The sequence below is a fragment of the Lemur catta genome, chromosome 8, assembly GCF_020740605.2.
Source record: "Lemur catta isolate mLemCat1 chromosome 8, mLemCat1.pri, whole genome shotgun sequence".
Classification (NCBI taxonomy): Eukaryota; Metazoa; Chordata; class Mammalia; order Primates; family Lemuridae; genus Lemur; species Lemur catta.
The window spans coordinates 59076622-59099914 of record NC_059135.1 but is presented as its reverse complement, the minus strand read 5'-3'; the positions used below and the strand labels follow the sequence as shown (position 1 = coordinate 59099914).

Here is a 23293-nt window from a genome sequence, read left to right as displayed (position 1 = left end):
GCTTCATCAATAAGTAAACTAGCATGCTCCCAGATTTGCTTACTTGATAGTATTTGTGACTCCTGAAGGAACCCATAAAGACAAGAAAATCAAGGGCATTTAATTTGTTGCTATAGAACCACATTTTCGATAGCTCACACAAATACAAAAACCTAATAGTAAAAAGAAAATACGTTGGCTTTACTTGAACTCTCTCTTAGGGAATCTACAGAGATCATTGAGTTAAAAAAGCAGAATTTGGTCTGATGAAATGCTGCTTGCAATTGACCCTAAATACAGGGCAGCAAGTTTACTAAACCCTAATATGGGCCAATAGGAGCAAAAGAAAGGACAAGAAAAATAAGATGTTACAGTACATGACTACACACCATGTGCCATTACAGTCAGTCAAGTAATCTACAGGGGCAAAGGGGAGGAAAAATGCCTCTTCTTCCCAAAGCCTAAGCACATTTTAAAGAAAATGTCATTTATAGCAGTAAAAATTAACTTTGACACTTTATTCAGCTTCTCTTCCAAAGTTCTCACTAAATTTAAAATAAGAAAACCAAGTTAAAGATGGATTCTCTGGCTTTTGGCAGGAAATTTTAAGCTGAATAAACAAAATAGGCAGAACTTAGTTCTATACACTACTTCTAATTGGAGTGCTTTATATTCTTTTCAGTGTGGAATAGACACTTTGGCTGCAAAAGATACTTCAATTATGACATATATTGCCCATAAAGTGGGATTCCAATATTTCTGAGATTTGGCGCTTTAAGAACTTCATGTAAAGAATAAAATGACCCCTTAAGTTTTTGTTTGAAGATTTAATATAAATACTTACAGAACCAAATAATTATAGTGGTGTAATTTATTATGTGTCAAATGTTGTGCTAGCTGTGGCTACAACATTTAAGATAACCTTTACCTTCAAGAAGCAGAGTTGAAATATAACAAGTCCACAGACAACCACAAAGTAGTCTGATATGTGCTATGACAGGAGATGAGGAAAGCAACATGGAGAATAAGGAGAAATGTTAGGGAAAATTTCCCAGAGATGACTGTTCAGCAAAATCTTAAAAGATAAGCAAATTTTAGGAAGGTAGACAAGAGGGAAAAGAGAGAGGCAACGGCAGATGCAAAGGCATAAAAGACAAGACATGGTCAGTCCTTGAGTACAGCAGAAGTGGAAGGCACAGGGGGAGAATGATAAGTGATGAGGCTAGGAGGTCAATTAAAGATCAGTTCACAAAGAGCTTCATACATCTTCCAGTGAATTTGAAATTTACCAATTTTGCCCTAAATGGATGGAATGGAAACATCATGTTATTAATAAAGGATCATAATCAAATATATGTTTTAGAAAAATCACAGGTGTTTTCAGCCCTAGTACAGGTGATAGATACCAAAGAGATGAGAGGAGCCAGATGGATGGAGAGGCTGATTCAATAGAGTCCAGGAAATGGTGTCAAATGATAGGACTTGGTGAGAGAAAGGGAAGAATGGAAGAGGGTTGGCTTAAGTGATGACATTAACAAAGTCAAGATACAGGAAGGAGCATAGATTCAGGGTAAAAATAAGGGAGATAATTTGCTCAATTTTGGACATAGTAAATTTGAGATGTTGGTGGAACTTCCAAGGTGAGTTTGAATGAGCAAAAAGATATATGGGACTGGAAATCAGGAAAAATCTCTGTGCTGGAGATGAAAATTTGAGAGTCAATCTTGGGGTATAGAAGAGTCCACCTAGAGAGAATGTAAAGAGGACAGAGAAATACCTACATTTAAGAGTAGGAAGAAATAGGAGAGACTGAAAAGAAAGACCAGTCTTTCTGATCTATGGGGGCAGGGGGATAAGAAAACAAGGCAAACAGAATTACAGATAAATTATTCATGTCAAGTGGAGGTAATTTTGCAATCTGCATCACATCCTTGAGAAATGTTTGACAGTTAGTTGATCTTTAAAAGTAAATTTCAATAGATGTGGTCTAATGGGCTTAGTGCAAAATCAGAAATGAACAGTGGCAGAAGTCCAACAGAATAGTTGTAGTCATGGACCCAAGTTCCTAAGGCTTAGGATTCAGAGCACTTTCAGACAAAGAGGGTAGCAACATGATCTAAGAGGTTCCAGGAAGGTAAGAGCAAACAAAATATTGGAGTCTCACAGGACAGTGGTTCTCATTCAATTCCCTTTTTCTAACTTCAGCTTGACCAAAGATAGATATTAATCAATCTATGTTCACCCTCCTTTATATCCCCAAGAAAACTACCCAAACTCCCCTTCCCAGTGCTATCTAGTGATACTAGATTTTTCATAGCTAGAGGTAGGCTAGCTTAGGAATTTGAGAAGGATTGAGCTGGTCTCCTTGAGATATTTTAGCAGAACATGGAACAAGAAGGAATCCAGACAAAGCATAGAGTAGGAGATGATGACAGAACTAAATCCTTCTACAGTGGTGATGGTTTTCCCAAAACATTTTATGCTAGAAATCACATTTGTGGGTAGGGTGAGGAATTTGAAAGAAGGATAGAATTAATGAGGCAGCTAGAGGGACTTCTTTTTTAGGAATAAATCATAAATTAGAGGAATTCATCATCAATAAGGCAACAATTCTTTCATTGTGTGTGTATGTGATCTATCTAAGGAGTCACTCAGTAGAGCGTAGTTTAGGATGCTTCTGATGAGGGAATCAGGGAAAGCGCACGAAAGACATGGATAATGTCTCTCTTAGTCATGGTTGTCTGGCACTTGTTGGTAACATAATGGGCACCCAATAAAGATTTATGACTCAAAAAGGGAAGAAAGAGGACCAAGATTTCATTAGAAACAACAACAAAAACAACAGTTACATTTTGTTCAATATTGAGTGGGTCCCTGGTACTTCAACACTTAATACATAAGTTCTCCCAGCAATTTTGCGAAGTATTATGTTTTTACAGTTTTACTGACAGACACAGAGTCAAATTGATGAAGTGGCTTGGCCAAGTCCAGTCAGTTTAAGAACAGCATTTCCCTAATTGTGTTCAAACTTGATGTAAAATTCTGAGCTTTTAGCTGAAGTAATCTGAAATAAAGTATTTAAGGGTCAAGAACCGATATTCTAAATATAAGACAGTAAGGGGAAAAAAACTGAGTAGAAAAACCATAAAAACTACAATTATCCTCATATCATTTTGAGTAATGTTTTATAAACAAACAAGTTTTTTTTAACTGTTTTCAAAGGATGTTTTTAGAAATAAAGACTGAGGATAAGATTGTAGATCTTGACAATGTAAGATTAAGAGGTCCAGATCCTTTCAGAGGCAGAGTCTAGAAGTAGGAAGATGATACTTTGCTCTTTTCAGCCTATTTCTAAAGGGACTAGTCTTCCCTTATCAATTCTTGATCACCTGAAGATTCCAACATAGATCCCCCAGGGATTTTCATTATGACTTTTCTGTCATTTGCTGTTAATATGCAATATTAGGTTTCATGAATGACAAACGGCACTCAACATTAAGCATCTTCATCAGTTGTCCTCAATTCTGGATATACCTTAGTTGAAAGCTCTTTTTTAAAAAAGTGCCTTAGACTCTACTTCTGGAGAGTCTGATTTAATTCATCTAGGGGCAGAGCCTACACCCTGCTTTTGTTGTTGTTTTATGCTCTCCAGATACTTCTTACAAGCAGCAAAGATTAAGAATCACCAGTCTAGATCACAAAAACTTTGGGAAAATCAAAACTAGCACCTGATAAGGAAAGGGCAGTACCTGTCCAAGGGCAACCACATTATTAATTCCTAATATTCCAAAGACAGGTTTTTCAAAATAGATTCTTGATATAAATTGAACAAAAGTTATTTAGACATGGAGAAACAAGATAAAATCCAAAGCAAGAATGACCCAAAGTTTTCTGAAATAGTTCAGGGACTAAAACTAATATAAATAAGGCAATGAGGTTTTATTGCAAATTACGATTCTGTGAAATTATTTTATAAATATTTTGTTCCAATCATAAAAATAAGAAAACTGAGACTTGATCAATAAACATATAATCCAAAAGACAAACACTGTAATGAATAAAATAAAACCATATTATTAATTCCTTTTTGGGGGAATGCCATTTTTTTTTTGTCAATACTACCTGCCAAATTTGAATACCTATTGGAAAATAGCTAATGAAACAAATCCTACTACAGTCAACTTCCAATTGGACTCAGAAGTTTGAGAATTGATAAGAAAAAAATCAGCACAACAGCAAACCCAGGATATAACATGTCATATTTGCATATTAGAAATGATTACCAGATGAAGGGTTTGTTCCTGTACTCTTTATAAAACTTTTAAATACACCAATCCAAATTTGTTATTTGCTAATCATCAAAGATCAGATTCACAGAGGAAGACAAGTGAAAACCATAAAATGGTTTTTAAAAACTAGAAAAAAAATTCATAGATCTTCTATACCATAAATTCTTATAAATTTCTAAAAGTGAAAGAAATTCAGAGACCTAGTTTTTAAAAATACTAATCTGTATCCTAGTATATATGTAATACTAAAAAAAGGCATTATTAGTAAATAAAAGTATCCACAAAATGAAAATATAAAACAATATACACAATTTTAACATGCTCTGATACTGAATTAAAATCAATGGATTATTCTCAGGGATAAAATATGCTTCCATCTGAACAGAAAGACCTGAAGATCTTATAAATTTAATCTATTTAGGTCATTAAATATGAAATGTCTGATTTTGAATCAAAAGTTTAATTTATTATATCTCAAACAAGCAGCAGTACAATTAGTCAGAGTATGCACCTAAACTATCAACACAGTTTTGCCATCTTAATGGTAGATGGTTTATGCCAGCAGTGAAGAAGCCTGGAGAGCGAGTGGTGATGAATCGCTACAGGCATTTTCCACAGCTTGGTGAGAATTGAGTATTTTTCCTTGCATGAAGTGGTCCAAAGCCTGGAAGAAGTGGTAGTCAGTTGGTACAAGTTCTGGTGAATATGGTAGATGACAGAGAGTTTCCAAGTCCAACCTCTGTAGTTTGAGCAGCATTGTTTGTGCAACATGTGGTCAAGAATTGTCTTATAAGAGGACTGGCCTGTCTCTATTGACCAATCTCAGCTTCTTAATCACAAGCATCCTCATCTTTTCATCCAATTGGTTGCAGTAGACAGCTGCTGTAATCAATTGACCAGGTTTCATGAAGCTCTGGTGGATAATACCAGCGCTGGACCACCAAACAGATGTCATTAGATTTTTAATGAATATTCAGTTTTGGACCATGTTTCAGCACTTCATCTTTATCCAAACATTGTGCCAGATGCTTGCAATTGTCAAAAAGAATTCATTTTTCATCACATATAACAATACAGTGTAGAAATGGTTCATCTTTATGTCCTGACAGCAAAGAAAGGCAAGCTTCGGGACGACTTCTCTTCTGATGCTTGTTTAATTCATGTGGAACCTAACTATCCAGTTTCTTTACCTTGCTCATTTGTTTCAAATGGTCCAATATTGTTGGAATAGTAACATCAAACCTTGTCACTAATGCACACGTAGGTTGAGATGGATTGGCTTCCACTACAGCTTTCAGCTCATCATTATCCATTTTGGTCTCTGGTTGTCCATGTGGCTCACTTTCAAGATTAAACTCACCAGAATAGAACTTCTCAAACCCCTGACGTACTGTGCGTTCATTAGCCCCATCCTTCCCAAACACTTTGCTGATATTTCAAGCTGTCTGCGCTGCATTGGTTCCACTACGGAACTCATATTTGAAAATAACATGAGTTTTTGACTTATCCATGGTTTCACAAAAATTGTACTAAAAAAATTTTAAAGATAATCGTAAGCCAAGCTATGCATCTAAATGAGAATGTACCTTCACGATAAAAATAAAACAAGAAGTGTCCAAGTGAAATGTTAGAGATATCAACTGTCAAAGTTAATACTTAAGGAAATTGGACATTGCATACTCAATAACCTAATAAAAAAGCTGTGCTTCCAGTTATCTCTGGTTTCTCAAACCTTAAAGTGACTAAGAATCACCTGGGGATCTTGTTTAAATGTAGATTGAGGAGGGAAAATGTCAAGATAAGATCCATCTTTAACATCATGCTTGTCCTTACAGGCGAAAAAGCACACTTTACAGGAATGTTAGTTGTTAGTAAAATTCCAGCTGAAGCAATTTTCTAAAGCAGTGACAAGCAGAACTTTGTAACTGCACATGAAAGTAGCATTTAATAAAATAGGAGTACAGTGGTTCTTTCCATTTCTCATCTCTGGGTTTGTGACAATAAACTAGCACAACTCCAGGGATTTAAAGTCTGGTTCCAGATGAATTTAATCGGCACAAAGCCTCATTGGCATATAAAACTTGCTTGCTACTGAGTTAAAGCATGCTATAAAAACTTAAGGGTAACCACACTAAGCCAGAAAACACAAAATTACATCCTAAAATCCTAATATAGATTAAGAAAAGTATGCTATTGTGAGTTAATACTCATGGGATCTTTGCCACATATTATCCTCTGGATTTCCTAACTGAATTTAAAAAAAAAAAAATTAAATTTAAAAAAAAAAAACAAACCCTTGTCTTGATAATAAACACTTAAGTGCTTGGTGTAGCAGAAGTTTTATTAAGTGCTCCTCATCTGCTAGTGAAAGTGTTAGGGAATGGAGGAGTGGCAGGAAGTAATTTCTGCTTGCATTTATTGGCAGAATCAAACTTCATGGTGATTTGCCACTTGTGGCTTGGTAGTTTTGATTATGTTTAAGTCCATGTTCACATCCTTGCCAGCAATTCTTCTGAGCAGGAAGTGACTTGTGGATGTACAACAATAGACAAACACTGATGTCGAGCAAAGTGCATAGAGACAGAGCAGCACCAAACACACCTTGAGGATCCCAACGAAAGGCAAAGAGTTGCTCTGGGTGGCTGAAAAATGCCACCAGTGGATAACAAATTACATGCAACTGTTATAAAGTATGATGGCTTTCTAAACAAAGGTATTTGCAGGTTATGAAACAAAAAGCAGAGTGGCAGAGTTCACCACCAGCAACTGGGAGGCAAAAGTTTTAACACTGAGAAAAAAAAGGATCTGACATCCAACCTCTCAACTACCAGCAGGTCAGATAAACATCTCCATTAACATTATCTCTGAGTGTGAAAGGTGGCTGATAGAATCTTGACTTGCGGGCCAGCTGACTCTACCTTGAGAGTTTGAAGCAAACAAGTAATTATAGAGCTACACTACCTGTCAGGGGAGTCACAAACTCAGGTGCTCACATGCTCTCTCTTGCCACATCTCTCCTGCCATATCTGCACCTGTGAATGAATTTCACGTTACATATAAAAGATACATATTGATTATTTATAGAATACTAGAGAGTAGAGGGATTTTGAGGAGTGATCTGGTGGATCTCAACTGAAATTTCCCCCTAGGCAGAGGCACTGCATTTTAAAACATTTTTCCATCTATTTACCTCGTAAACATAGTTGATGGCTTTTGGATTAGTAAGGAGATAGAAACCACATATTTATAGTAATTTGAACAGAGAAAATTATAATCTAGTATTAAGAGAGGATTGGAGTAACCGGGAATTGGCTAGTGAGAGTTAAAGAGAATTCTAAAGAACGCAGGAGTGGGAGATACAGTCTAAGGGGCAACCACTCCCCCAAGGACTGAGATAAGTACCAAGAAAGAGCGCCCTGCCCCTGACCAGGGCTGAGATCCAGAGACCTCTATGGGTATAGCATAGCTTTGGCAACATGGTAAGAAAGGAACAGAGGTCTTTCACTGGTGGGCCTTGCCAGAAATCTGCCCTTGGGAGTTCCAGAAGAGGCTATTTTCAAGAGGGTGTGGAACCCTGGAACTAGCTAGGTACTGAAGAAAATTTCTGGGTGCTGTTGGCATCTGGAGTCAAAGAGGCTGTCCCCTACAGGAGTCTAGTGCACCTTCATGTGCCGCACAAACCAAAATGGCTCTGGGCTGGCTGCCTGGGACAAAGGCCAGTTCCCTAGGTATCCAATCTTGTGTGTGGGTTTGAGGAAAGAGCTTGGGGAGCAATGACCTAGACTAAGGAGCAGGTGATGGTGTCTGTGGCTCCAGGGTACCCCACTGCTGCCCAAGTCAAGCTCTGGAGAAAGTCCAGGGGGTAGGGGATGTCAGCTCTAGAGAAAGCTGTGCCCTGCAGGTACCTGGGATCAGAAAAACCTATGGGGAACTGGGCAGTGGAGGAAAACTATGCCCAGAAAAAGCCTGGTCAGTGAGCAACACTGAAACCAAAAGAGAAGCCTCTTCTACCTTCAATGTCCCTCCGGTGCCCTTTTACTAACAAGGATTAACGTTATGCCAGCTTGGAAAGGAGCAATATTTACAAGGCCCAGCTCCATTATTACAGAGCAAATTAAAAGAGCACATTTGAAGCTGAGAGACAATAAACGGATAAGCACCATAGTCCACCCTTGACTACTCACCTTCCACAGGTATCTTCTCCCTCACATTTAAACTCCTGTACAGTAAAAATACAACTATTTATTTTGCCTAACAAGATGTAAGTACGGTTTTTACAAGTAAAGATCTTCTGTATCCTCAAAAAACAAGGGGATGCAGAGTCCCAGTGGCCACTGTATCCAACACCGTGACCCTGAATTACTTCTCAAATTCTGCCACAGTCCCCCCAAATATTCTGTTACCTAAAGACTAAACTGTAATCTCCAACAGCTTCTATGTGACATTTGAAAAAATGAAAACGGGAAAGAGAGAAGAAAAGTGTTAGTATATACAAATAAACACATACATATTAATATAAGAGGCAAAGAAAAAAAAAGTGTAATCCTCATTTACCTAATTGGCTGTGAGGACCTAATGAACATCCATGGCTTCTTTCTACTACCTACTTTGCATTTACCCTGTCCTTGGATATTCTAGGAGTCCACAGATGTTGGTGCTGTCAGGATGCGCAAATTCTTATTCAGGATGTGTGTTTAGTAGTCTAGTGAGCACAAATCTCTGCCCCCTCAGTGATGGAAGAAATCCTGTGTAATGAATCTGGCACCCAGGGGCTGGCTGGTCTCCCCAGGGGCTCAATGTTGGTTTCTGCAGATTAGGAACAGGGCTCTGGTGCCGGCCAGGTCAACCTGGGAAAGAGGAAGTCCATGTTGCTGAACCCAAATACACGTAGCCTCCATTCCTGCCACCAAGGCCACTACTCATGGGCCCACTGAATGGACACGGAGACAGCTGGAGACAGAGGCCGAGTGACATCCATAGGGTGTGTCATTTTGTCCATTTGATTATTAAGTGCCTCCTTTGCAGTGGATGTCTTTTGGTGGGTGTTCAGGTGGGATAAAAATTTTTTCAGAGCGTGCTCATTTTGAAAGGCCCTTCCACATACCTCTTTCTTAAACTACCCTGTCACCAATCTTTTAATTCTGTTCCTTCCAAGGCCCTGACAATACAAACCATCATCTACTGGCCATCAACCAATATAGATCTGTACTTCTTGCCATCTCTCATTCCAGACATAGTGGACAACCATATTTACTGTTAAAATTTCTGCCTACTGGAAGAATTTTCCTTCTCCACTGTCCTTCATGATTACTCATGGGTGGGGCTACAGTGTCCACTCTTGGGTGGCACCAGTATATTGCACAGACTCATGTTTAAACCAGGTTTGAAGGTTTTCTTCCTTGAGCCACTGGACTAAAGGAATCCCCAAGAATCTATAGGCATGTGCTGAAGAAGACAAGGCAATACAACTGCGGTTGGTTTCGAAAGGGTCTGAGTCACTTGCTCTTGCAACTATACCATTTTCATTTGATGATATGTTGCTTTTGAACACGGCCAACCTTATGGTTACATAGGTCATACTACACCCAGTTAATGATGGGAAGCTCAGTCCACATGGTAATCTGATGCCCCATGTTTATTACGCATTCAGTATGTACCTAGTAGAACACCAAAAGCTGTTTATCAAAGGGTAAATAGTTATCTGAAGGAGGACTATATTAATATTTACTTCAAAATTCTGGAGCTCTTCACTGTGATTCTGCTATTGGTACTTTCTAGAGGAAAGCCAGAGCATGCCTCTTTGCCAGACACTAAGAAAATCGTTGGATTTGCTAGTTCATACAGCCAAAATGGTAGTACAGCTTGTGATGTGTCTTGGACTTGCTGCATAACTTTCTTTTGTTTTGACCATCATTCAAAACTCGTAGCTTTATGAGTTAGTCTGTAGATGGGCTGAAGTGGCATATTCACATGTGCTGTATGTTGTTTTCAAAATCAAAAAAGGACTATCAAGGGTAGTGCCCAGAAATGTTACAAAAATGCTGGGCCTTTGAATTTTGGTGGTTGACTTATCACCCTCTAGTTCTCATATGCTTTACTAAGACATCTGAAATACTTGCTACTTTCTGCTCATCAGATACAATCAACATAATATCATCAATGTAATGGACTAGTGTGAAAATTTGTGGAACGTTAGCATGACAAAGATTTGCAGGACAGAAAAATTGACCTAGGTCTGAGGCAAGGCTGTGAAGGTGTATGGTTGGTCTTGCTAGATGAAAACAAATTGTTTTTGGTGGTCCTTATAAATTGGCGGGAAAATATATTAACTTAGTCCATAGCTACATACTAAAATGCCAGGGGCTGTGTGTTTTGATAAAAATGGTACATCTGAGTTAGCAACTACCTTGGGAGTTACCCAGTGATCGAGTTTATGATAGTTTACAGTCATTCTCTAAGATCCATCCAACTGCTGCCCAGGCCAAATACAGGAGTTAAATGGGGATGTGATAGATATCAAAAGTCTTATTTCAAATCCTCGATGGTGGCATCAATGCCAACAATTCTCTCAGGGCTATAGTATTACTTCTGATTTGCTATCTTCGAAGGGAGGAGAAGTTGTAAAGTCTTCCACTCAGCTCTCCTATCACATGGTTCTCACTCCATGGTTAACAGAGTCAATTATCCAGAATGTCTATTCCAATTATACATTAAGGAACTGCGAACGTAAGCACAGGGTAGATCTGCTGACCACCTAGGCCCAACGTGAGTCTGACCAGACCTAAGACTCCATCTGTTATATGACCACTGTAAAGCCCCTTTGACTGGTAGGCCACAATATTTTGGGTCCCTAGGAATTAGTATGAAAGGTCTGAGTATTTCTTTTTCCCCAAAGCATAGTATCTAGTAAATGGCTGCAGAAACTGGGTGAGATGCCATGACTCTCATCTATAGCAACTAAAATCAACTTTTTGGCTACCAGACCTAGAGTTTTTCCTGTTGTATAGATGAAATGACACTGTAGTACTCCCCATCTATTTCATTTATTAACTACCACTAGGCATATGCCAAAGACATTATTTCAGCTATCATTTCAGCTATCACTATTTCAGCCAATGTATTCTGATACCTCTCTGTCCTTGCTTTCCACTATGGAAGAGATACCTACTTTGTCTTCGGTGCTTTAGTGCTTAATGTCACTTGGCTTTTGCTACTATGTGATTCCATCAACTCCACTGAAATCAGGGAGCCAATTTCAATGGTCTACAAAGGAGAGCAGGCACAGAATTGTCATGGGTGCAGGAGCTCTTCTGACTAATGTATTTCTTAACAGCTTTAGTGAATGGAGTATCTACTGGGCCTTTTTAGGGAATGTAGTTGGAGGATGGGCATGCAGGTTGCACTCAACAAATCCAATCAAACATTCCTTTTTTGAAGAAGTCCAAAACTTTACAAGTAGTAGGCAATTTCCTTCTACTCATTCTCCCTTCGAAGCCCCAAGAGTATTAAGGGCTGGGGAAGTGGGCGAGCAAAGGAGTTAAGATTGCTTGCTCGATTGCCATTACTTCGCATTCACCCTTCTACAGGTTTATCCACGACTTATTTAGTAGATCCTCATTCTCCAGCTCTCAGCTTCCATTACCCTGTAGAAAAAACGTCATCAAACTTTCCATGAAGGACCAGACAGTAAATGTGTTTTTGCTTTGCAGGCCATATGGTCTCTATTGCAACTACTGAATCCTATTGTTGTACCACGAAAAAAAAAAAAAAAGACAATACATAAATGAATGAGCATAGCTGTGTTCCAATTAGACTTTATTTTTAAAAACAGATTGTGGACCAAATTTGGCCCAAGGGTTGTAGGTTGCCAACCTCTGCTCTAGAAATTCTAAAAGACTTCAATCTCAACATTTATAAATTTCCCCACACTTTTCCCTTCCCCATTAGCTGCAACCTCTCCAGATATAAAACAATAAAATGAAATCTTCACTAATCACCCATAACCATTTTTTTGATAATACATAAAATCAGTGTCTACCTTTAAGATTAGGATATATATATATATATGCTTAATTTGAAGCACACAGTAGCCCTCCACTTCTCCAGCTACCACCTGAAATTCCTGCATTAGCCACTTCTCAGGGGTAAGGTATGAAAAGCCTCCTTTAAAATACAAATTTCAGTTGGAAACAAACTAGTCTCAGCCTAAACTTTAATTCTTCTTTCAACAGCTGGTCTCAAGTAGGGTAATTTTCCTCAGGACCATAGTCAATTACCATATGCAGTGAGGCCTGTTAAACATACGCTGAATGCTAAACTCCAAATAAGTAAGGGAGGGGTACCTAATTCTGTGGGATTGACACTTAATTCTTTAAGTGAAGGGGAGAGGCCCTGATGAATTTTAAGCAAGGTGATGACCTAATCAGAACTGAAATTCAGAAAGATTATCTTTGATGCTGTGCTGAATATGGATTTGTGAGGTAGGAAAACCAGAGAGGAGGCTGGAGGCAATTAGGAGACTATTAAAAGTAATCCAGGCAAGAGATGAGTAGAAGGGATATAGAGGCTTAGAAAGAAATTTGGAAGGTAGAATCAGTTGAACTTAGCAAATGAATCAGTGTGGAAGCTGGGGAGGTTGCTAAGTTGTGAGGTGTATTAAGGATGTGTTCTCTACTTGTTGAAAGGTCCTAGCTAATGCAGTGCTCTCTGTTCTAGATTATCTGCAGTGGTGGACCTGGAACTCAAAAATAAGGGACAAGAGGCCAGTGAACACCAATGGAGATGTTGACAGAGGGTAAGGAGTACATGAAAGAGACTGAGGTAACAACAGAAACAAGTCTTGTCCCGTTCAAAATGAGGGGTCATACCTTAAAAATCAAAGGACAGGATCAAGAAGCTCAAATAAAACAACAACAACAACAAATCCAATAATTTGTATTAGAAACCCTGTCTGTATTATTGTCCTCCAGAAATGAGCCCACTCTGCCATCAGGTCTTTACCACCAGGAATTTTCCCCTTTTTCCCTTACCCCACTTGACTCAGAACCATCAAGCTTGTAAGGTCTCATACTACTCCAGTCTCTATCAAAGTATCCATCAGACGTGAGGATAACTTCTAAAAATGTATCTCATAGATATGCTAATACCAAGTGAAATGACACACCTGTAGACTTGCACACTAACATATCATTTTAATATCAAAAGGTTGAAAAACCTACAACTCTACCAATAGGGAATTAAATAAATTATAATAGAACAGTGATGAAATATTATGCAGAATAAAAAAAAACAAAGCTAATTTATATGCTAATATGAAATGATCTCCACAATGTAGTTAACTGGGGGAGCAAGATTAATTTGTATTTCTAAAAGAGGGAAAATACATACATCTTGTTTTTATATATGTAAAAAATAGTATTGGTTACCTCCAGAGAGTGTCAGAAGGCAATAGTGGAAGAAAGACTTACTATATACACTTCCTAACTTTTGAAAACTGTGAACCCCATGAATAGAGCTACTACTAACAAATTTTAAAAACTAAACAAAACAGAAAGGAAAATGCATGAAGGCAGAATAAAGATTTTTAGACATGCAATATCTCAAATGTCTTAATTCCATGCACCATTTCTCAGGAACCTCGTAGAGAATGTGTTCCATCCAAATGAGGGAATGAATAAATAACAAAAGTCATAGTATCTAAGGAAGAGAGATTCCATCAGAGATTTCAACAAAGAAATCCCAAACAGCAGCTATGGAGCAAGCCTAGAGAGTAACAGTCCAAATTGGGACAAAAGGGACAGATAGCCCCAGGAAGGGAATAATAAATCTGCTATGTTAGACTATGTGGAAAATCAAACTGAGAAGATGTGAGAAGTACTCCAACTGATATATTGAAAAGCTAAGCAAATTGTTTTTCTTAAATGAGTTAATAATTAACTCCCGGATTAAAAAAAAATTCTACAAGAAATCATACTTCTAATATGCTTGGCTTGGCTCAGTAGTAAACAATATTTACATAATCATAATAAATATATACCAAGATGTAAACAAAAGAATGTGAGAACTATATTGGGAGGTCAGGGAAGAGGGAGCAGAGGTGTGTGTGTGTTAAAGAGCTAAACATGTATTTACCATTAGTCAGTAGATAATGCCACATATTGATACATTAAGAAACAGCAGTATAAGTGTATTATTTCAAAAGATAAGTACTGGAAGAAAGATTTAAAAGAAGTGAAAGTGGTTGCTTTTAGGTAGCAGGACTAGGAAGAAAAGAGGGGAGAGGCCGAGTTGACTGGATTTTTATTGTTGTTGTTAAGTCTTTTAATATTCATATTTAATTTTACTTACATATAAGTTGACGTACAGTCGTCCCTTGATACCAGCAGGGGATTGGTTCCCAAACCCCCTTGGATACCAAAATTTGAGGATGCTCAAGTCCCTTACATAAAACGACATAGTATTTGCATATAACCTATGCACATCCTCCTGGATACTTTAAATCATCTCTAGATTACTTATAATACCTACTACAATGTAAATTTATGTAGCATTTACATTGTTATACTGTACTGCTTTTTATTTATATCATTCTTTATTATTGTATTTTTTCCCCTGCATATTTCCAATCCAAGGTTAGTTGAATTTGCAGATGCAGAACCCATGGAAACAGAAGGCCGACAGTACAGGATTTGGAATCATGCTGTTTGGATTTAAATCTTGGCTCTGATATTTTGCTAACATTGTAGATGGAAGTAAATTACTCAATTTTTCTATCTCTAAAATAGGGAGAAAAATAGTATGGGCCTCATAGGGTTGCTTTGAAGATTAAATAAGTTAATTCATGTAAATTGCTTAAAATAACATGCCTGACACATAAGTGCTCAATAGTGAAACAGTAAATAAGGACCAATGATTATGACAATAAATGTGAGCTGTTATTACTTGATAAAAACATAAAGGCATTAATAACTAAAATCTAATTTTTTAAATGTGGGCCATGCATTAAAGTCTTCCTCCTTTATGAGGAAACTTTAATTTTTAAAAGTTAATACTCCCAGGTACTAAGGACTTCATTTCTTTAGGCTACAGTCCTCACACTCTAACCTGCAGTTGGGGGCCGGAAGGATGGGGGGTGGTGAGACAGTTGAAAAATTCCACATTATTAGTGCTGAAAAAGTAGGAGCTCAAACTAGAATTTGAAAAGTGAGCATTAACTAGATAGGCCAAAAGGGGAGGGAAGAACTTTCTAGGTAGGGAGAATAACACTTACAAAGACCTAGAAGCAGAAGGAGCATGGCAACAAAAAAGGCTAGTGGAGCAGAGTAACGATGTGTGGTGTGTGCTTGACAGGAGCCAAATCACACCAGGCCTTTAGGAGTTTGCCTATCCTAAGGGCAATGAAAGACTTTAAGCACAGGGAAACATGAACAAATGTTTTGAATGATCACTCTGGGTGCACTGTGGGGAACCAGGTAGAAAGAAGCCAGAAAGCGTTCAGATAGACAAATAGGGGGCCATGGCAATAGTCCAGGCAAGAGATGGTGCTAGTGACAGGAATGGATAAAAGTGGATGGATTTGAGAAATATTTAGGGGGTAAAATTGACAGAACTTGACAAAGGATTAGCTAATGAGATAGAAGGAGGACAGCTGATACCAAGGAATATTTTCCCTCATTTTATTTTGCTTTTTTTTGTTTGTTTGTTTGTTTGTTTGGTTTTTGGTCTAACTAAATTATATTCTTTAAGTATTTTTTTTTTTTATTTTATTTTATTTTATTTTTTTTTTTTTTTTTTTTTTTTTTTGAGACAGAGTCTCACTTTGTTGCCCAGGCTAGAGTGAGTGCCGTGGCATCAGCCTAGCTCACAGCAACCTCAGACTCCTGGGCTTAAGCGATCCTACTGCCTCAGCCTCCCTAGTAGCTGGGACTACAGGCATGAGCCACCATGCCCGGCTAATTTTTTTTTGTATATATATTTTTAGTTGGCCAGATAATTTCTTTCTATTTTTGGTAGAGACGGGGTCTCACTCTTGCTCAGGCTGGTCTCGAACTCCTGACCTCGAGCGATCCACCCGCCTCGGCCTCCCAGAGCTAGGATTACAGGCGTGAGCCACCGCGCCCGGCCTATATTCTTTAAGTAAAGACTGCCCCGCTTAGCTCAACATAGTGATGAACTTAATTTTGGAATATTTATAAACAAAAGCTACAAGACATTTCAATCACAAAGCTCACTTTTCCCTTTTAAATGGTAAAACCCAGATCTTGGAACAGAACCAAAAGGTCAAAAATAAGACAGAATTCAAAGTAATAAGATGGAAATAACAGCAATCCAAATTAAATAGACTAAGTGCCGTGAAACAAGTTTCCTACCTCTCAATTTCTTTGGTTGCTTCCCATTAACAAAAGCGAACCAATTTACACTGCCTGACAATGCCTCTTCCCTTCCTGTGACACTCTTCTTCCAACATTTTTCTTCCACAAAAACTTACTGGAAAGGGAAATTTTGCATGCTTTGTAAATAATCTAAAATATATGTGTACATATATATGTGTATACACACAGACAGGAGCAAAAGCAGACTATACTTATATCACATGTGTATAGCAAAGGATTCAAGTAAACACAGGACACCTCAACCAGCTCAGGTGTATGTGGAGGTGTGGGTGGGCGGGGAAGACCTCCTAAATGAGCCAAGATCTTCGTTGAGTCTTAAGAACCATTAAGAGTTATAGGCAAAAGTGAAAATAGAAAGGAAAGTACTCTCAGCAGAGTGAAGTGCAAAAGAAAAGCACACAGGAGAAAACAATGAGGTCTCTGGCTGGGATATGAAATTTTGGTTTATGGAGTTATCAATCCAGAGTTAAGCAAGGGTCAGATCCTGTAGGACCACTTTAAGCGTTGTGGGTTCTGTCCTGTGAGCAATGGAAAGTTGTCGAAGGATTTTACTCAGGAGAGAATATTTACATTTTTTAAAAGATCCTCACCCTCATCCTCCAGAGGAAAGATTTGACGATGACAAGACTAACTGTTGAGATATCAGGTAGGAGGTAGCTATAGTACCCTGGTCAAGAGTTGGTAAGACCCTAAGCTAGGGCAGTAGAAGTGCCCTAGAGGAAGAGGGAGAGGAATTTGAGGGTAGGGGGAAGAAGTGTCAAATGTTAATCAGATTCAGTGATCTGATGGTTGTTGTCTTAGTCCATGCTACAACAAAATACCTTAGACTGCGTACTTTATAAACAACACAGTCCTGAGGCTGGGAAGTCCAAGATCAAGATGCTGGCAGATTTAAGGTCTGGTGAAGCCATTTCTCATAGATGGCCTTCTATGTGTCCTCACATGGAGGAAGGGCAAAAGGTTAACAAGCTTCTTCAGGCCACATTTATAAGGACATTAATCTTTCATAAGGGCACACAAGGCCAGGGTCCTCATGACCTAATCACCTCCCAAAGGCTCTACCTCTTAATACCAACACACTGGGATTAGATTTCAACATACGGATTTTGGGGGGAACACAAATATTCATACGATGGTAGTCATAAAAGTTAAGAAAAAGAGTTAAAAATGGCCTCTGGATTTCTGACATGACACCTGGATAGTGGTACAGATCTATGGTTCATTCCTCCAAATCCCTGAAGCCAAATGTGTTTCAAATTTCAGAATTTGCCAGGCACATGCCTATAGTCCCAACTACTTGGGAGGCTGAGGTGGGAGGATCGCTTGAGCCAAGGAGTTCAGGGCCAGCCTGGGCAACATAGAGAGAACTCGTCTCTTAAAACAAAAACAAAAAAAATTCAGAATTTTGTCCATGTTAGAAAGGTGATATGGTTCACGTACCCAATAAAACAGTATACCCTAGCAGGGCCTGGGGCAGTATTACATAATCAAACACAGCACTATTTCTGCAGCAAGACACATTCCACCAAGTGGAATACATGATAGCCTCCTGACAGTACACTTAGGCATTGCTCCAAATGAGTTTAAGTTTTGCTAACAAATGAGCTATATTTTTTTGGTTTTCAGAGGCTGACTTCGGAATTGTAGATAAGGAATGGCAAATGTTCTAATACTTGTAGATAGAATACAGGAAGTGAAACAGGTTGTTTGTTCATTTGTTTTTTGATGGGATGAAAGTTCTGGTTTACACATGTATAATCTCCAGTGATTATGACAACTTAAAGAATTCCAGCAGGCAATCATATAGCTATTTAGAGCCAAAAATATGAGCCCGACTCAGAGAGTGACTCAAGAAATCTTCATCTAGTCATTAGTAGTCACTAATGACTTAGAATTCAGAGTCTTACTTGTCTTTGCTTTGCCATAACTTAATGCACTTTGGTCTCTTGCCATTGTGGGAATTGGTTTGAATTCAATGTTGCCACTGACAGTACATTAGTTGTATTAAATTTACCAAAATTATATAATACTTATTATTCTGATACTAACTATGCATAATTGGACAGGTAATTGAAAATACCTCCTACTTTCACAACCAGATTTTATACCTATAAAAGATCTGTCATTCCACATGTATTTTTATACTTTATGGACCAGAGAACTGAATATATCTGAAGATGATTCAGGCATCGGTCATTACAAAATATTAAATACGATACTATTTTCTTTAGGAGAAAAATTTCTTCCACCAAGAATGTGAAGGCAGGTAAAAACTGAAAGCTTTTCTGGAAGGTATAATTATCCAATCAAAGCTTCCAAGGCTACATACCTATAAATCATGTAGGGATCTAGTCTAATGTTTCAATCTAGTCTTTTTTGGGAGATAGAGGGTATGATTTCTATAATTTCTCTTAAATTTGTTTCATAATAAAAAAGAAAAATATAAAATATTAACAGAATACAAACCAAATAAACTGGGCTATGTTTTCTCTAATAATTTTTTCAGACTCTGCCCAGAACTATAACTCAGTCATAAAACTTAGAGTTTATAATGGAGCTGGACGGAATTATTTTTCTCTCTCAAACTTTCACTTGATAATGGTTGCCATATCAAAATCCCTCCAGAAAAACACTTCTAGTTTCTCCTGTTCCCAAATACACTACAGCATGCTGAGAATTCATTGAAAACACAATAATGTACAATGAGGTTTCATGTAATTTCTAATGGTTGAAAGATTTGAATCTAGCACCAAGGTCCTAGAGCCTCAAGCCCTGCAATAAATGTTTAATTAGTATTACAGTGTGATTTTATGAAATACTAGTTTGATTTTCTTTCCTGTTTGTGTGTGTATAAAACAGACAGTAAACTTGTAGAAAAATCTGCTTTTAAAAAAATGTAAATAGGATAGTGCTATTTGCACATTGTAGGCTCATGCACATTAGTCATAAAAGCAATCTAATGTGTTGAGACCATTATTTAAAAAAATTATGGAGAATATCCATGTTATAAGATTAAGTATTGTTTTGTAAAACTTGTTTCATTTATACACAGTCACACTAGAGTGTACTGAGTTGAGGCACAGAATACATTACTTACTGAGGATTGCAGTCAAAAAAAGCTTAAAAAACATTGATGTTAAGGAAATGTGCTTGAAACCAAAAATCTAAAGTGTTGCAAAAGGAGGAAAGACATTGGGTTGCTGCCTCATAAAATATATTTTAAGCCAATATAATAAAAGATCAGCAGATGAAATAACGTGGTCTGTGTTAACTCAAAAAAATAACTGTCTCTGAAATACCAAGAAAGGATTAAAAATCTCAAACGATACGGAATCTTTAATACAAACATGTTCCACAAGGAGAGGAAGAACATGATGGCCTCACTGAGTAGTCTCCATGGAGTCAGGCATCATTTAGACAAGTAGAAATTAGGGTAAATCAGAACTGGAAAAAGAACAATCGACTATTCTGCAATTACAAAGGCCTTACAAACCATATGAAGAAAAAAGATAAATATCTTATGATAAGTGAGAATGTGGGTGGTAAAAAGTAAGCTACAGGAGCCAGGAGCCAAACCACTGGAATGATAACGCCCTCTCAGGTGAACTGAAGTTAGAATACCTCTCAGCTTCAGTTTATCACAAACTAGATAGGTTAATTGAATTTCCGAAGTGAGAACAGGATCCATCCCAGAATCCTAGGGCTAGAGAATATTCCTGATTTTAAGGCCTTGTTATCTTAATCAAGGGAAGTATTAATTTTCCTATTTTACAGATAGATTAACTAGGGCATACTGTTACTCTAGCTAATGAAAACATGTTACATTTCTTCCTAGAGATAACGTGTGTGCCCACTAACCAATGAAGATTAATATTCAAAATTCAGGAACTCCTATATCTAATATTTAAACACTATTTGGCATATTTATTTCTCTGTATGGAAACAAGTGTAAAAGGGCAGGTGAGGATCTTTTGAGAAAAGCAGAGAAGCTTGAGTTAAATTAATAATTACGTCCTGTTATGCTGAGATTGGCTTTTAGCTTTTAATTGCACCTTTTACAAAAAACTGTAGGTGTTGCCTAAGGCATTTCAAGTTAAATGTGCAATTTAAAATATATTTTAAAAATTAGCAAAGGTAGAACTAAACAAATCTAGAGAAGGGAATTGCTATTTATTATCAGAAATGTCTATGTTAAAATGGTTAAGCCAATATAAAAAGAAAGATGCTTGGTACAATTAAAACTGCTCAGAATGTTTAAAATAACATGCTAGACTTCATAGTTCAGATATTAAAAGTTAAATTAAAAAAAAAAACTTATTGTAGCATGTGACTTCAATGTCATGTATTTTAGCCACAAACTCAAAGAAAAATTTATACAATAAAAGAAGCGACAGATTTTCCCATAAGCAGAAATTCTCAGGTTAAAGTGTAGTAATTCTGATTTTTTTAACCACAGAATTTCAGTGTAAATGTCTTCATTATGTAGTGTAACTTCCATAGTAAGTTATGTTAGCTTAATAACATTTTCTAAAAATTAGAAAAACTGGTAACTCGACGGGGTTCTAAAAACAGAAATAGTTCTTTGATGAGTTTGAGAAAGAAGGAAATAAAAGTCTGAAGGTAAGTGCCAGTTCTACCCTCAATTCTTAGGCTTCAGAAAAGCCTAATTAGGCAGGGAGAGGAATTTGGGCCTGGCACACCCAAGTTCAGACGTGGCAGGATCCTGAAACAATGTTTTTTTGAACCTTTGAGTCATATGCCACAGGCAAACCATAGCTGCGATATACAGGTCCTTAAGTCAACAGGTCCTCCAAGGAGATGGTGTGGGTTGGTGCGTGGCAGTTGGATTTCCTCCTGCCACGAAGAAAAGAACTCTTCCCGATCAAACCGGAAAGTGGGTGCAGCTCTGGCTAGGGGAGCGCACCCGGAAAAGTGTGGAGTCGACACAGAGAGATGACCGCGTCCCGACCACAGAGTGCTTTCCAGACCACTCGGAAACCGTTTAAATGGCTCGGCGGCCGCGGTTTCCAGCCTAGAGCTGTCTGGGGTCCGGCCGGGAAAGTTGTCTGGCAGAGCCATGCCCTTCCCTGTCGCAGGATGGCCCTCTCCGGCGGAGGGGTGGGAGGAGACAGGCAACCTGCTAGCTCGAGTGAAAACGCTGCCACCTTGCGCCTGGCCAACCCCCTTTGGGCCCCACTCTGCGACTCTCCGAGAGACAAGTCCGGGGACACCAGGGCTTTGGTCCCGGTCTGGCTCCTTTGAGGCCACCCTCCAGAGACTGGCAGGGAGCACCGCGGGCAAGAGGGATGACCGGGCTACCACCGGGGCGCCCCTTTTGGCCTCTTCCCGGGGTCAACTGAAACACTGCTCTCGAGACCGTCTCCAACCGGCCACCGGGACTGTAGCCCTCTCCCCGAAACGTGCACCTCCGCGGCTGTCCTAGCTCCCCCTCCGACGCAGCCCAGGGCTTCCCGGTCCCCCGCCGCCGGCCCGCCTGCTTACCTGGCAGGTGGGCTGGGCTGGGCAGGGCGGCGGGAAGCGGCGGCCGGGCGGGCACTGGACTTGCGCCCGGCGCCAGGTGCAGGTGGTGGCGGCGGCGACTCTGGTTGCTGTCGCTACAGTTGCCGCTCAGTCAAGCTCCTCCTCCGCCGCCGCCTCCTGCCTTCCCGCTGGGCCTCCCGCGTTGCCAGGAGAGGCCGAACCCAAGCGCGGCTTCCTCTTTGGGTCTCCCAGGTGAGCTGCAGCCGGCGACGTCGGCAGGGGCGCGGCCCGGTCCCGCGCGTGCGCGCCCGCCTCCAGCCCCGCCCAAGCCCTACCTGCGCGCTCCAGGTGAGAAGCCCGCGCCGCGCGCCGGGGAGGGGCGCCGTCCCGGCCCAGCGTCCCGGCCGCGCGGCCTCTCTCCGCGGGCGGCGGGGCTGGTGCTCCGCGCGGAGTCGTGCCTCCCTGCCCGTCCGCGTCTGAGGAAGCCCACACCGACCTGGGGGCGGTGGTCACCTTGTATGCAGAACACACAGTCTGGGTCCCCGGGGAGCCAGAAGATCTAGATTCCCTTCACACGCTTCGCTTCCTCTTCGGTGCGCCAAAATAAAGTAGGGGTGCACTGCCCGGAGACTGAGAGACTCAGCGCCCCCGAGGACCACTTCACGAGTGCAGCAACTGTTGGCTCGTGTGGTTTCCTCGGGCAGAGTTCAGCAGCTTCTGTCACCAGTTAGGTTGGTGAGCTTCCTTCCTATGTAGTCTTGATTTCATCACTTGACTGACTTCAGCGCAGCTAGTGGTTTCCGTTTCTGTAAGCGGGGACTCTGGTAGGGGCGCCTCACGTCCAAAGGAGGAGCCTCTGGCTTCCAAGGGAGAGTCCCTGGGATTTGGCAGAGCCTCGCCGATCTGGCGCGCACCCCCCTTGCTGGGCGGCTATCGAAAGGCAAACCAATTCCCCATGAGAAGGGAAAACAGCGACAATAGAAAGAACCTCGCTGTCCTTGTTTGGGGAAAGGTTGTGGTTTCCTAGAGAGGGCCTGCTTCTCCTGTAGGTTTGTTTAAAAGCTCAATATCTATCCTGGAAGGTGAGAACGCACACTCCAGGAAGATGGTGGATGTTTGCCGTTATTTTTTAACAGAAAAAAAAAATTTAAA

The 23293-nt window shown here is 39.6% G+C and overlaps 1 protein-coding gene across 4 annotated transcripts in view; it reads right to left on the bottom strand.

The window, feature by feature from the left end:
- The window catches only part of GALNT3 (polypeptide N-acetylgalactosaminyltransferase 3), a 45843-nt gene extending 22977 nt beyond the window's left edge, over positions 1–22866 (bottom strand). Inside the window, exon 1 of one of the 4 annotated variants that reach the window (XM_045559367.1) lies at positions 22638–22866. The gene's annotated coding sequence lies outside the window, so the exon portion shown is untranslated. Of the gene's footprint in view, positions 1–7229; positions 7304–22637 lie in introns of those variants that run through there. The other 3 variants (XM_045559364.1, XM_045559366.1, XM_045559365.1) reach the window with 3 other exon arrangements.
- Positions 22867–23293: the final 427 nt, after the last annotated feature.